The sequence below is a fragment of the Phyllostomus hastatus genome, unplaced genomic scaffold (assembly GCF_019186645.2).
Source record: "Phyllostomus hastatus isolate PE091 unplaced genomic scaffold, TTU_PhHast_1.1 phas_scaffold_21, whole genome shotgun sequence".
NCBI lineage: Eukaryota > Metazoa > Chordata > Mammalia > Chiroptera > Phyllostomidae > Phyllostomus > Phyllostomus hastatus.
This window is the reverse complement of record NW_025334017.1, coordinates 23,017,235-23,030,858: the sequence shown is the minus strand read 5'-3', so window position 1 is coordinate 23,030,858 and position 13,624 is coordinate 23,017,235. Positions and strand designations below refer to the sequence as shown.

Genomic DNA, 13,624 nt, shown 5'->3' with positions numbered 1-13,624 from the left:
AGGATTAAGTGAATGAATATATCTGCAACAAAGGCTACTAGTTACCCCCCACAATACCCTTTTTCTCTTTTTCCATAGTAATGACTACCAATTTTTAACTAATCAAGCAGTCTCTCAAAATAAACACCACAATTCCTAGGCTCCCTTGTAGCTATGCATGGGCCATATAACTATGTCTGGCCAATGTGATATAAGTGACCTCTGGCCAGGGTTCTTCCTGGAATGTGGATATGATGCCTGGTATCTAGCTGTCATTTTGGACATAAGGATGAGGGCAACACCCTCAGGATAGTACAACTGTGAGCTGGAAGGTACCTATGTCCCTGAAGCCTTCATGAGCAAAGCCACCATATCAGTCCTTCACTGCCTACTGTTGTACTTCTACATAAGAGAAAAATAAATATTTTAGCCACTGTTATTTGGGGCCATTTCTACTCATGGTTGAGCCTAATCCTAATCTATAAAATGTATAAAACACTTGAAGTGATGTCTGGCACATAACAAGCAACTCAATATGTGTTGAATAAATGTTATTATTGTTACTTATTAGTGTGTGTTAATTAATGGATTATGTGAGAACAAATTATAGAAGGGCTTAAAAGATCAGGAAGAGAAATTTGACCTTGATGTGAGGAGTTTATATTTGTTACTTCTAAAAAATGATTTGAGAAGAATTGAAGTAAAATGACCCATAGTCACTAGGACCATCCTATAAGGATAAAAGACAAGAGCTGTGGAAAGCAGGGGAGAGAATTGCACCAGAACTCTAGGCTAAAGCCGGTTATGAAAGTCATACATAAAATTTAGTCCTGAGTTGCCTAGCTGCCTCAGTTTTGAAGAAAATAGAAGCCTCTGCAGGCTTTTGCGTGGAGGTTTCCCATTGTGCAAAGGCTTTGTTAGGCAGCTGAACCCAGCAGTTCCGTGCAAGACAGATTGGATGGGGAAGGAATGAGGGTTCATTAAGGAAGCCCTTGCAGGAGCCCAAATACGAAGTGATGGAAACGATGGCGGTGGGATGGGAATCAGGAAACAGATATGGAAGATGATTTGAAGGAACTTTAGAGGACTTGACATGGAATGCCTCCAGATAAAGCAAATGCAGACATCAAAGATGACTGAAGTTTCACATCTGAGCAATTATAGTAGTCAGGTGTCTGCTATTGAAGTGCCATGTAACAAGCACTCTCATAATCTCAGTGCCTTGCAACAATAAACACTTAATTTATTGCTTACGGGTGTGCAGGTTGGCTATGATTCTCTTGGGTGGCTGGAACCAGGCTTGTCTCCAAGCTGCCAGTTGTGTTCAGATCTATTCCAACTGTCTCCTCATTCTGGAACCAGAGGCTATTCCGGCAAATTCACTGTGGGGCAGATGGCAGAAGTGCAAGAGAGTTAGCCACGCCATGAAAACATACCTAAAGCCCCTGCTCACAACACCTCCAGTAATGTTTCTATTGGCCAAAGCACGTCACATGGCTAAGTCCAAAGACAGTGGGGTGAGGCTGTATGGGCCAATTCTATCACATGGCAGGAGGAGTAAAGATGAACCAACAATAGCCCAACCTGCCACAACAAATAGAATACGAGTGATGCGGCAGGCATGGAAATTAGGAGTGGAGTAGAGAAGAATGGTGGGTTTCTTAAAGTGAGGCCACCTGTCCTATGACAGCCATCTGTCTGATGCAGAGTTCTGGCACTGCAGTCGGGATTTCTGGTTCCAGGTCTAACTTGGGAGCATACTCATTCTTCCTCTTGTTGCTACTTCTTTGTCACAGAGGTTAAAATTAGACCATCAAGTGGACCTTTCCCCCTGCGTCTAAGTGTGCCACCCTTTCCCTTCCCCCACACACCGTGGTTAGGAACCTGCTGTGCGGTCACTCCTGAGATCAGCTTTGCAACTGACATTGGTGGATGTGCCGTAAGAACAGCTCCCCAAACTGGGACCTCCTATGTGAGGGAAAATCTAGAAGGAAATATCCCCAGATGGTACTACTGGTGATGGGACTGCAGGATACTTGAGGTCTCTCTGTGTATTTTCCAAAATTTCTATAATAAGCATATATACATTTTGTAATTTCAAGGATTCTTAAAATGATTTTTAACAGAGCATATCATTGGCTCGACTTCATTTTGTCCCTCGTTTGCCGGTACATATCTAAAGAAAAAGTATGTCTCTGAAGTGCTAGTCAGCACGGTGGACCAAGCCTGCCTTCCCGGAGGCAACACACGCTTGAGGCTAGTTCCCTCCTCCCAATACTAACCTCTCAGACATAGTTTGAGGTTTTCTTTTCTTTTCACTCCTGAACTTTTTTTGAGAGGTGACAGGTGGGCAGGGAGGGGATTTTAGTTTGAATACAAAAGGGTAGATCAGATTTTTCCTCTTGTTCCTCATGTCTTGATGTTTGGGTTTTCGAACGGTCTATAAAGAAGTCAAGCAGGAAGCAAGCACAAGAAAGCCACCAGCCAAGAAAGGTTGCAAATGCTCCCCAGCCCCTCCCACACTTAGCCACGCCCCGCTCCGTGATGCCTCTGGCAGAGGCAAAACCACTGACCTGGAAAGACTGCTCTGCTGGGGTTCTCCTCACCAAACCCCCATTCTCTCAGACCACAGGAGAGCAGGTTCTGAGTAAAAGGAGTATGAGCTTTCAGTCAGGCTAGTCCTGACTCCTCTACAGCATGATCTAGTTTCTCACAGCTAAGCTTCCATTTAACCTCCCCCACAGCCACTGCCTCCTCTTCCTCACCTCCCACGCACACCCTGGCTGCTTCTTACTTACATCTTCCTTGAGGGACACTAACCCACAGATCCTCCACCATCCACTTGTCAAGTCCAAAGTTCAGCCCCTAGTTTACGTTGGCGGTTGGTTGTATGTGGAATCTTCAGTTATTCACATTCTTCGAACCCTCCTTCCCTTGGTCTCTGTGAAATCGTGCTCTCCTGGTTCTCCTGGGCACTCTCTGAACATTCGAAGTCCTGTTTCTTCCTCTCTCAGCCTTTCTTTGTTGCCCTCCTGGTTGCCGCCCTCTGCTTACTTGTGTTCTCACCCCAACACTTTCTCAGTGGTCTGATTCATTCTTTGTTTCAACCACGATTCATATGCTGATAACTCCAGCCCAGACCTTTCCCTCTGATTCATATTTCCTGGAGGAGCTGGTCATCACATGGATGTCTCATGAGCCTGAAACCCAGCATGTCCAGAGCTGAATTCATCTCCCCATTAAGGCACTTTGGTTACAAACAACAGGGACTGACTGATTCTGTCTAGCTCGTGCACATTTTAAAGGACAATTAATCCTTCCTTAACTGGAAGAATAGCAAGATGGTTCCTAGAATCCAGGAAAAAAATCACTGAACAGCCTGCGGTCTGGTAGGCAAGGACCATATTACGGCATAGATTCAAGTTCCTAAAAGTGAATTTGACATGCCCAGCTTGGGTCACGGCTCCACTTCTTGGGTCTGTTCTCAGGATAAAGGGGGACAAGAGATGCAAAAGGTCCTGGAAAGACAATAGCCACCATGTGTCCCAAATCTGTTTTTCCCCCTACATTTTCCATCTCAGTTGGTGATTCTCCTACTATCTCTCTTTCTACCACTGAGACTGGGAAGGGGTCTCTCCCCCACTTACCCCACTCCCCTCCCTCTCATGCCCCCCTCACATCCATCTTGTATAGCAAAGACAATCAACCATTAAATTCTAAGATTTTGCCTTTAAAGTAGTTCTCCAAACAGTTGCCTCCGCTCCATCACTTGGACCTCTGACCTCCATTGGGGTCTTATTATCTCTTGCCTTGATGACTGTTAAGCCTCCAAAAGAGTCGCTCTGTTCCCACTCTTGTCCACCTCAAATTCTTCCTCCACAGAAGAGCCAGAGCAATCGATCAGAAACCCACATCTGACCATATTACTCCCCTGTTTGAGCTCTTTGCCTACAGGGTAAACTATGGGACTTAGAGTACGTATTTCTTGATACAAAGTTAAGTTCTGCCAGGGCCTGGCCCCCCACCTACAACGCCCAGTCCACAGTCCCTGCTCCGCAGCCTGTTTTATCCTTGCTGATGGCAGCCCCTCTGCCTGAGAGGCTGCCATTCTCCCTACCATTCGACCCTGGACCTGGCTATCCCAGCTCATCTTTAGAACTCAGTTGAGCCCTCAGCCTCTCCCTCACAAACCTCCCTAAGTCTCTCTGGGCATTTCCCGGGGGTGTTGAGGATCCCTCCTGAGTGCTCCCATAATGCCTTAAACATTTCGCTATTACTGCACATAAACCACTGTTGATGCACCTCTGTCTCTGCACCTGCATCTCCCATCTATAAATTCTTGGAAAGCAGAAACAGGGCAAGGCGTACAGTCGTGGCTCCACAAATTCGTTTTGAGTGGTCTTTGAACTTGGTAAATCACAAATTCTCTGGGTTTCAGCTTTCTCATTACAGAAAAGGGATAACTCCGCTTAGCCCATGTTGTGAAATTAAATGGAATAAAGCCATTAAAATGCCTTACGCAGTGGCATATAGGACGTGCTCAGTTAAAAGTCACTTCTCTCACCACCGTTCATCCTCCCGCCACAATTTTAATTAAAAGGAAGAAGATTTCTTAGTGTCCTTTGTTTAGCTGTATGTCTTCCTAACTGGAGCATAATGTCTGTGAGAAAATGGGGCACATCTGTCTTGTTCATTGCTAAACCTCTTACACATGGCAGGTGCTTAGTAAATATTTTAGGGTAAATGAATAATTGCTGTGTATGCCTATTTGATCATTCATTTGCACCTTCACTTGAACCTAATGCTCTTGTTTCATTGCCCCATTATATAAATCACTGACTTCAATTTGTTTAGTATGCCTTGTTTCTTGTTATAAACCAGCTTATGCTCGGGGAAGAATGGAGACTGGGTTCCTGTACATGCCACCTCTTTCTAACACACACACACACACACACACACACACACACACACACACCCCATGCTGCCCTATGAACTGACAGGAAACCCCTGCCGACCCAACTCTAACAGCCTGGAGAACGTTTCAATGAACTTGCCCCAGCACAAGCTCCAGCAGCATTAAGACCTTAGGCGTGGAAATCAGACCAGCAAGACTTGAATCCTGACTTCGTGACCGGCTATGTGAATTTGGGCCTCGTCTGTAAAATGGAAATTGTCATACCATTGGAGGTGGTGTTAGAATTAAATGCGCTAGGCTATTTGCTTTGCATTCATTAAATGTTAACTAAAAACCCTGTTATGGCAATGTCTATAAGCTTTGCTCTACCACAGATTTTTGGCCTAATTACTCATTCCAGCCTTCGGAATCCTTTAAGAATGGATACTTCTACAACTCAGAAGAAAGAGAATGAAACCATGAAGGGATCTATAGTTTTTGCTTACTTTCCCTTAGATTATCATATATGATTATGATGAAAGCCCAGTGAAAGAGGTGACAGAAATAATATTCTGCCTCTTTTAAAGATAGAGAAACTGACACCCAAAGAGACTCAGTGACTCGTCCAAGGTCGCACTGGCAGTGAACAGTGGAGTCGGCGATGGCATCCCCCTAACGAGCAGCCCCTCCAGCCAGTCTCTGTAAAGACAGCTGACACTGCAGCTCGAGGGAGCACTGTGTGTGCCCACCTTGCCCTGCAGCAGTCTGGCTGCTGTATGCTGCATCACTGAAAAGTGTGCGTTGTCCTAAACGGTAAGTATGTGCTTCATGTGCAACAAAGACTATCTGAGCCACTTCCTCCAGCAGCTATGCCTGGGAGCCAGGGAGCGGCGAGAGCTCGCAGCAGCTGGGTTGGCATGCACCCCGCTCACTGCTGTTTAGTCGTGCAGAACACCAAGCACCTCTCCCTCCAGCTTCTCCTGGCAGGCAGCACTGTGTTCTCTCCATCGGCTTCCAGTGTTTTTGCTGTGGTCAGGGAGAGTGAGCAGAACCCTCGCAAGGTTTTGGTTACTGGAGGTGGACATTTTGTGATGAGAAGCCCGTCTTTAAAAACATGCTGTGCATTAGCATCCTCTCCTTTGAAGAGGGCTATTTTTGTCTTTCATCTTAGAGACTGTTCCAAAATATGGGAGGCAGGGACCAGGAGGCAAACCAAAAGAAGCCAATGTCTCCAGCTCAGAAGAGAACAAATTACTGCCATCCCCTCAATAACTGTAACAACATCAATTGCCATGGCACCAATAAAGAACAGGAGTTAGAGTCAGCAGCACCGTGATCTCTTTCTGTGGGATTTCTCTCCTTACCCTTCAGGAACAGGGTTTGTTGCCATGGTTACTAGCAAACCACATGACAGCCTCGCTACCTAGAAGTGTAGGAGAACAGCCCATCAGCCTGTGATGGGGGAGATGCCTCCCTCCCAAGCTCAGTCGCTTTTCCTTAGCAGACCTGCGTGGCCCCGGCATCTTCTTCATTTCCTATATCCCCAGCTCTGAGGTGCAGGGCCAGCCATTCTTTGGGTACCAGAACGTTGCTTCTGTGATGAAAGCAACACAAGTTTTCCTCAAGGGCCTCTCCCTCTAGTTTCAGGAGCCCATCTTCCCCTCCCTAGCCCCTTCCTTCCCTGACCCCTCTGACATACACACACACACACACACACACACACACACACACACACACACACACACGAGAGCTGTAATTAAATACAGCACTGAGTTGAGTGGGAAGCAGTGGAGCACGCAGCCTACACCACTTGAATAAGCTCTTTTTTAAAACTCAAGGATGGCATGAGTCAGGGATTTTGAAGCTGTGGTACAGTCAGGATACCAGTGCCTCAAGGGGATGGAGGGAAGGAGGGGAGGAGGGAGCACCGGTTCTACCGGTTCCTAAAGAGACCAGGTGGGGCCTGGTTTTCCGGGCACAACCTTCAGGGGGTCTGTAGACCCTCTGACTGCCTCAGGGTCATGGAACTGGGTTCACTCTGACAACCTCTGATGTGGTACAGTAGACATAACCCCCCCCCCGCCAAAGGCATTGCTTTCTGCGAAGAGAAAGTCAGCGCCTGGAGAGAGCTCTCAAACAACAAAGTTCTCCACCTCCCTACCTCCCCATCTCCCCACCTCCCTCAACACCTTCCCGGTGGAACCAGATGGCATTAGTGGGTTAGCCCAAGTCTGGAGCTCTGGAAGTTGGCTGGGGAGTGGGTGGACCTCAGCAGCAGCAGCCTGGGCTAGAATTGCACATCCTTTTTTCTGACAATTACAGATTGCCTACTTCTCGAGTTCAGATCACATCTCTCCTTGTCACTCCCATCCGATTTTCTGGTCTTCTTCCCCATTGCAAAAGCAAAGTCAGGATGACACATCAGCAGGCAACAGAAGGTAAGGCCTGGGAGGGACTCCACCCTTGGCTGCACTAGGTGGTTTGGAGGACTTGCCTCAGGGCCCCTGCCTCAAGGAACAGAGTGTAGTGGTGGGGGTTGCGGGGGGCAGGGGGGGAGACTTGGAAGAAGCAGCAGACTCACAAATGTAGCTAACCCTGTGGGCCCCACTGGGCAAGGGCCGAGGAGGCTAGAAGTCTCTAAAATGAAGGGGCCAGGGGTGCACGGCAAGGGTGCGTGAGACTCTACCCAGTAGGGTACAGAAAACATTAGAAATTCCATATATAGTTGTTTGATCTCTTCCTTTTTTATATCTATTTTGGAACATGTATTATAATGTATAGTATGTAATTATATCAAGTAAGATCAGATTCGGCTGAGATTAAGAAAGAAGAGATTAGGCAAAACAACAGTTTCACCAAGAGAGAACTTGACTTCTTTCTCTTGTACATGCAGTCTGGGGGCAAGCTGCCCAGTGCTGGTAAGGCGTATTTTCTAAAATGTGGCTACCACTTCCTTATGAAGGCATTGCTCATGGTCAAGGCTTCTTGTCTACTGTGGGCAGCAGGAGGCAGAAAGAAGCAAAGAACTGCGTGCCTCGCCCACTAAGGACACCTCCTGGGAACTGCCACCCTACGCGTCTGACAATTCATTGGCTAGAATTTGGTCACATGGCCTCATATAGTCTACTCTGCACGTCATGTGCCCACTGGGGAATGCTGTACTAGTGAAGTAGGAAGGGACGAACACTGGGGTGCCACTAGCAGCCTTTACCACGGCACTATAGCAGTAGACTGGCAGATGTGTTATTAGTACTCACAAATAAAGGTACTTCTTGGGAGCATAGTCAAAATTGGTTTCTACATGGTGGAGTTCAATGATTATTGCTATGGATTGTGTACCCAACAAATACATATAATTGAGGAAGGAGTAAGGGATTTTTTTTAACCACCTGGCATCTCTTCACTCTTCTCCAGGGCAGCACTATGGAGAATGTTGTGCGAGGACTCATTCCTCATCCACTCTCAGCCATGTAGTTGTGAGCGGCCCTGATTAGTCTCAGCAAACCAACTTCTTCCATCCCTTGGCCACTGGGCTTGGTGCTGGTTACTGAGAGTCAGGACTGAGACCTTTATTCGGCTCTCAGAAAGGAGACCCTGGACATGAAGCACATGAAGTACGGAGCTGCCCAAACCCCCTTATAACCACGATGGGAGAGCTTATCTGGGAATATGGCCAACGTTCAGAGGAGAGGGGAGCCATGTGGAGAGAGGACCAGGTCCTGGTCATATTATTTTTCCTCCTATTGCTACTTCTGAACAGCTGCATCTGAACTCGAACACAGCATGTGCTGGGATCAGTAGCCATCTTGGACCCAATGATGAGGTCAACCCCCTAGAAGAAACAGAGCAACTAGCAGGAAGGAGCCCAGGACTGGATGACTTCCTGCAGCAGAGCCACAGGACCTGGCTCTGTGTACATGTGAAAGAGAAATACATTTCAATCTCATTAAAGTCACTATCTACTTAAGAGTCTTTGTTTTAGTAACCAGCGTATAACCTAACTAGTATACACGCATTTTCTCATTTATTTCTACTTATTTCGTTTAATTATCCAAGCAAGTGAGTGCAGAACAAGGATTTGAACTCAAGACTGCCTGACTCAGGAGCCCATGCAGCTGGCCACATGTTCAGCACTCAGCTCCTGTGTCCCCTGGGCTAAATCTCTTACCTACGTGCAGAGTGGAGTCTCGATACTTAACACAGTTCTCTCATTGCCTCTTTGCATGTAAGTGCTTTGGGGTCAGAGGCTGGGCTGATCCTCCTTGCATTGTCCAGGTCTGCAGGGCTTGGCAGTCTCTCTGTAACTGTTGACCAAATACATGGTCTTACTGAGCTTCAGAATATCTAGCAGGCTATTGGAGGATCAAATGAGATCATTTTGAGAAGATGTTTTGGAAACTACAAGTTTTGATTATAATTAACCCTCTCACTAGGACATTCTCTACCTTGAGGGTGGGAATATGGCTGTTTCCATCCCGTGTTTTGGTGACTTCCTTCACGAGTCATGTTGCTCTTAGAGGAGACCTCACAGGCTGCTCAGACACACCTCTGCTGCCCTGCTACCCCCACTTCCGTGGCGTTTCCACTGAGAGTTCTGTTGGTAAATGGCCCTCCTAACAACTGGGAACTGAGATCAAAATGTGACTCAGCAGTATAGGACAGGGGATGAGTTCATGCCATTCCCCAAGTATACCCGTGAGTTCTCCCCTCCTTGCCTCTGCACATGTTCTTCTCTCCGCCACAGTCCAGGGTCCTCCTTCAAGGTCAGGTTCAAAGTCACCTGCTCTGCAGAAGTCTCCCAAGTTTAACAGGGGCATCTAGGGGGTCTCTTATTTTTCTTGTGTGTCACTTTGTACTTTATTACAAGATGTACATATTATACTATAGTTTTATTTGTCCTTTTTAAAAAAATAAACCCACTTCATCCCAACTACCTTCTATGCCCCTCATAGGAGAAGTTTTCAAGGGCAGAGACTGTGCTTATTTGAGTCCTCAGTACCTACCTCAGTGCCTGGTGCCGTTGGTAATTTAATAAATGCTTGCTGAGTGGATGAGTGAGGAAACATGTGAGCAGAGAGGTCTACAAACTTGGTCTGTAGCATTATGACAAACTCGTCAAATTCCCATTGGTTAGCTTACTCAGATATGCACTCATTCACTCATTCAAATTTTATTGAGTACCTATTACATTCCAGACACTAGAATACAGGGCAAATGGGAGAGACAGAGTCCCTACCCTCATAAACTTATATCTGAGTAGTAGAAACTGAAAATAAACAAACAAATCAATAAGTAAACAAGCTATCTACAGATGCTGATATGTCCCATGAAGGAAATGAACAGGGGGAGTGTGACAGGGCACCTGAGATTGCCAATGGGTTATATTTTTTAAAAATGTATTGACTTCAGAGAGAGAGGGGAAAAGAGAAAGAGAGAGAGCAACATTGATTTGTTGTTCCACTCGTTGATGCACCCACTGGTTGACTCTTATATGTGTCCTGACCGAGTATCCAACCAGCAACCCTGGTGCCTTGGGACGACACTCCAACCAACTGAGTACCCAGCCAGAGCAGCCAATGGTCTACTTCAATGGCTGGGCCAGGACACTTGAGCTGAGTCCTGAAGAATGAGAACAAGATAATGAACATGGAGAAAAACAGAGGATAGCCCCAAACAGGGGAAAATAAAAGAAAAAAAAAAGACTGTTTCTCTCTCTGAGGCTCTATGTTCTCATCTGTAAAACTGACATATTAAGAGCACCCACGTCAGGGTTTGCTGTGAAGCTTAAATGCATTGATACACTTAACATGGTGCCTAGCACATGGCAAGCTCTTATGATCAATTCTGGGGTGATGCCATAGAAAGGAAATGAGGGTGAAGCCACGGAGCCCTCTGTAATCTGTACTTCCTTTTCTGTGTTCTCCCAAGCCATCTGTTAAACAACACATTTAAGAATGTTTCTGGGCATCGACCTCAATCTCTGGCCTACATTCTCTACAGTCTCTCCAAAATGAGTGTAAATACCGTCTAAGGTTGATAGGGGGAGCAAATCAAATGTGATGATGTATATGAAAGCTTATATAATGGAAATCACTACTATTGTATTGTCGTCTCCTCATAGTTTCTCCATCATTTCTGGCTGCAAGCATACCATCTATTTTGCCAAGGACCTTCGTAAAAACGAAGCCTGTGAAACTGAATGTGGAACTGCAAGCAAGCTCTGGCACAGCGGGGACCACACCTGAGGCGCACAGACCCAGCACAGCCTTGCGACTAGGTAATAAGTCAGCAGAGGCAAGAGCAGAGCTCCAGTCTCCCTTCCCCAGGGGCCAACCCGATGCACCTACAGCATCCTGAGGTTTGCTGTGTTACTCCGGAACCAAGGCTGTGTTTCAAGGAATTGCAAGACATTTATTTACAAGGCCAGTCTTATCTTCCGGGCAGATGGGAGGAACCTGCATTTGTCACAGGAGCAGATAGAAAGATTCGAACTACGTCAGTGACAAACCCTTTTCTGCAGTTCAAAGTCCTCTGAACCTGTGGGTTCTCTGATAAAGTGGTGTGTGTGTGTGCGTGCGCATGTGGGTGTGTGCGTGCACGCACATGTATGTGCATACAAGACAGGAGAAACAGCACAGGCTCCATACTCTATGTCACTGATTCTAACAGATATGATTATTTTATGTATTCACATCTTCAAGTCTGGCCTTAAATGGCAACATAAGCAGAAAGATGCCAAGAAGAGTAATGGAACAAGAGCTTAAATATAGGGACCTTTGTCCAACTAACACGCCAATAATTTGCCTTGTTGAATGATTCAGCAGTAATCCTGCCAGGCTCCCAAAGAAAGCCCCTATCTGAGATGACGTAATCTCTCTCCACACCCACTGCCACACATTTACCGTCCCTCCCCAGAGCCACAGTTCCATCTGTGGCATCTTCAGTTGCCATCTGCATTGTGACAAATATGTATTTCATCATTTAAATGGTATTACAATGCACAATGTTGCTAATCAAGCCCTCCACGTTTAAAAAATTCAATAAAAAAGTTAAGACAGGAAAAATCTTTGCCTCTAGTGAGCTCTGTATCGGCAAATTATGCCTGCAGAATGCCTTCAGTGTCTCAAATTAGATATTTGATCTATGTATCCCATGAATATTTATACTTTGAGGCAAAATGACTTAATTTATCACTGGAAATCGAGGTGACTGTCTAGACTTGCTGTGCGGCAGGCGCTGCAGAGACTATGAGGAGAAGGGAGGGGACCCTGTTTCTATCCCGCCCGACACACCTGGTGTGAGGCTGGCAGATGCGTTTGCTTGCCTCCCTCCAGTCCAGCAATTTTCCACGTCTTCATGACTAGCCAAGTGCTCTGAGAAGGTGCACTTATCCTCGTCTAGACCAATTTTTGTTTTTTCTTGCCACTCTTGGCTAGGTATAGCATTCATTGTATTTCAGTTTATGTCAAAGGGAAATGGGACGAGGTCTGGCTGGTGTTGGGGAGTTCTGAGAAAGATTTGTTTCCTAGTAAAAAGAGCTCCAAAGAATAAGTAGTTCTTTTTTTTTTCTGCCACTGGATGTTGTTGTGATACAAGGAACTCCTGCAGCCATCTAGCCAAATGAGGGGAGGCAGATGGGAGGATGACAGAGATGGCAAAAACCTGAGTCCTTAATGTCATCAATAAGGTGCTGATAAACCAGCCTAGGGCTCCCTTACTTCCAGACTTCTCATTATATAAGGTAATACCTCCTTGATTATTTAAGCTGGTGGATCAAGGCTGCCTGTTACACAGAAGCTGAAAACATCATTACCACATGAGGCACTTTCAAGCTTCCTGACCATAAGCTTTCAAGCTTCCTGACCATAAACCAAAGTAAGAAACATGTTTACATGTAGTGTATTCTAAAATGTTCTCTTTTATTCTATTTCATTTTTTAAAATTCAGGTCATGACTCACAAAAGTGATTTCAAAATTCACTAGTGGGTCATGACCTACATTTCTGAGAACATTAAAGTCATACGGGACATAAGCTACTGTGATATAATAGAAAGCATAATGTGGTAAGTGTCGTAAGACATACACTGGCAACGTGCTGTCGCAGGACAGAATGATCACTTCGAGCCTGGGGAAATGGGAGTTTTCATGGAAGGGCTGGACCTTGAAAATTAGCTATGTTTCCTGCAAGAGAAGAGGGTGAGGAATTTAGGGGGTTAAAAATGACAAGAACAGCCCTGGCTGGTGTAACTCAGTGGATTGAGTGTGGGCTGTAAACCAAAGCATCACAGGTTCGATTCCCAGTCAGGGCACATGCCTGGGTTGCAGGCCATAGCCCCCAGCAACCACACATTGATGCTTCTCTCTCTCTCTCCCCCTCTCTCTCTCTCTGTCTCTCTTCCTCCCTCCCTTCCCTCTCTAAAAATAAATAAATAAATCTTTAAAAAAATGATAAGAACAAAGGCAAGGTGGTAGGAAGCACAGACATGTTCCAGCACCAGTGGGTACACTTGAGCAGAGGTGGTTGTGTGTGGTTTGGAGAGTAGTGAGAACCAGGGTCTGATTTGGTTCCATCGTGTGCAGCTGTGAATGGCAGGCAGCTGGGAGCCTACAGAAGGGCCTTTGGGTGGACTGGGTCTAAGGAATTAACAGTGGTTGGTTGACTGTGTCATATCAGAAGCTCAAACGGGTAGAGTTTAAAGCTTGAGACAAATGAGAAGGGCCTCTGCCTCGGGAGGTCAGCTCCTGCTCCAT

General features: G+C 46.1%; 2 long non-coding RNA genes across 2 annotated transcripts; one reads left to right on the top strand and one right to left on the bottom strand.

Moving 5' to 3' along the window:
• Positions 1-1,203: 1,203 nt before the first annotated feature.
• On the bottom strand, positions 1,204-2,925 carry LOC123833126. The gene is made up of 3 exons (XR_006788175.1): positions 2,778-2,925; positions 2,553-2,622; positions 1,204-1,361 (listed from the first exon to the last, which is right to left on the bottom strand). It is a non-coding gene; the product is annotated as an uncharacterized LOC123833126 (long non-coding RNA).
• A 2,546-nt stretch (positions 2,926-5,471) lies between these two features.
• LOC123833125 lies at positions 5,472-8,859 on the top strand. The gene is made up of 3 exons (XR_006788174.1): positions 5,472-5,686; positions 7,196-7,311; positions 8,288-8,859. It is a non-coding gene; the product is annotated as an uncharacterized LOC123833125 (long non-coding RNA).
• Positions 8,860-13,624: the final 4,765 nt, after the last annotated feature.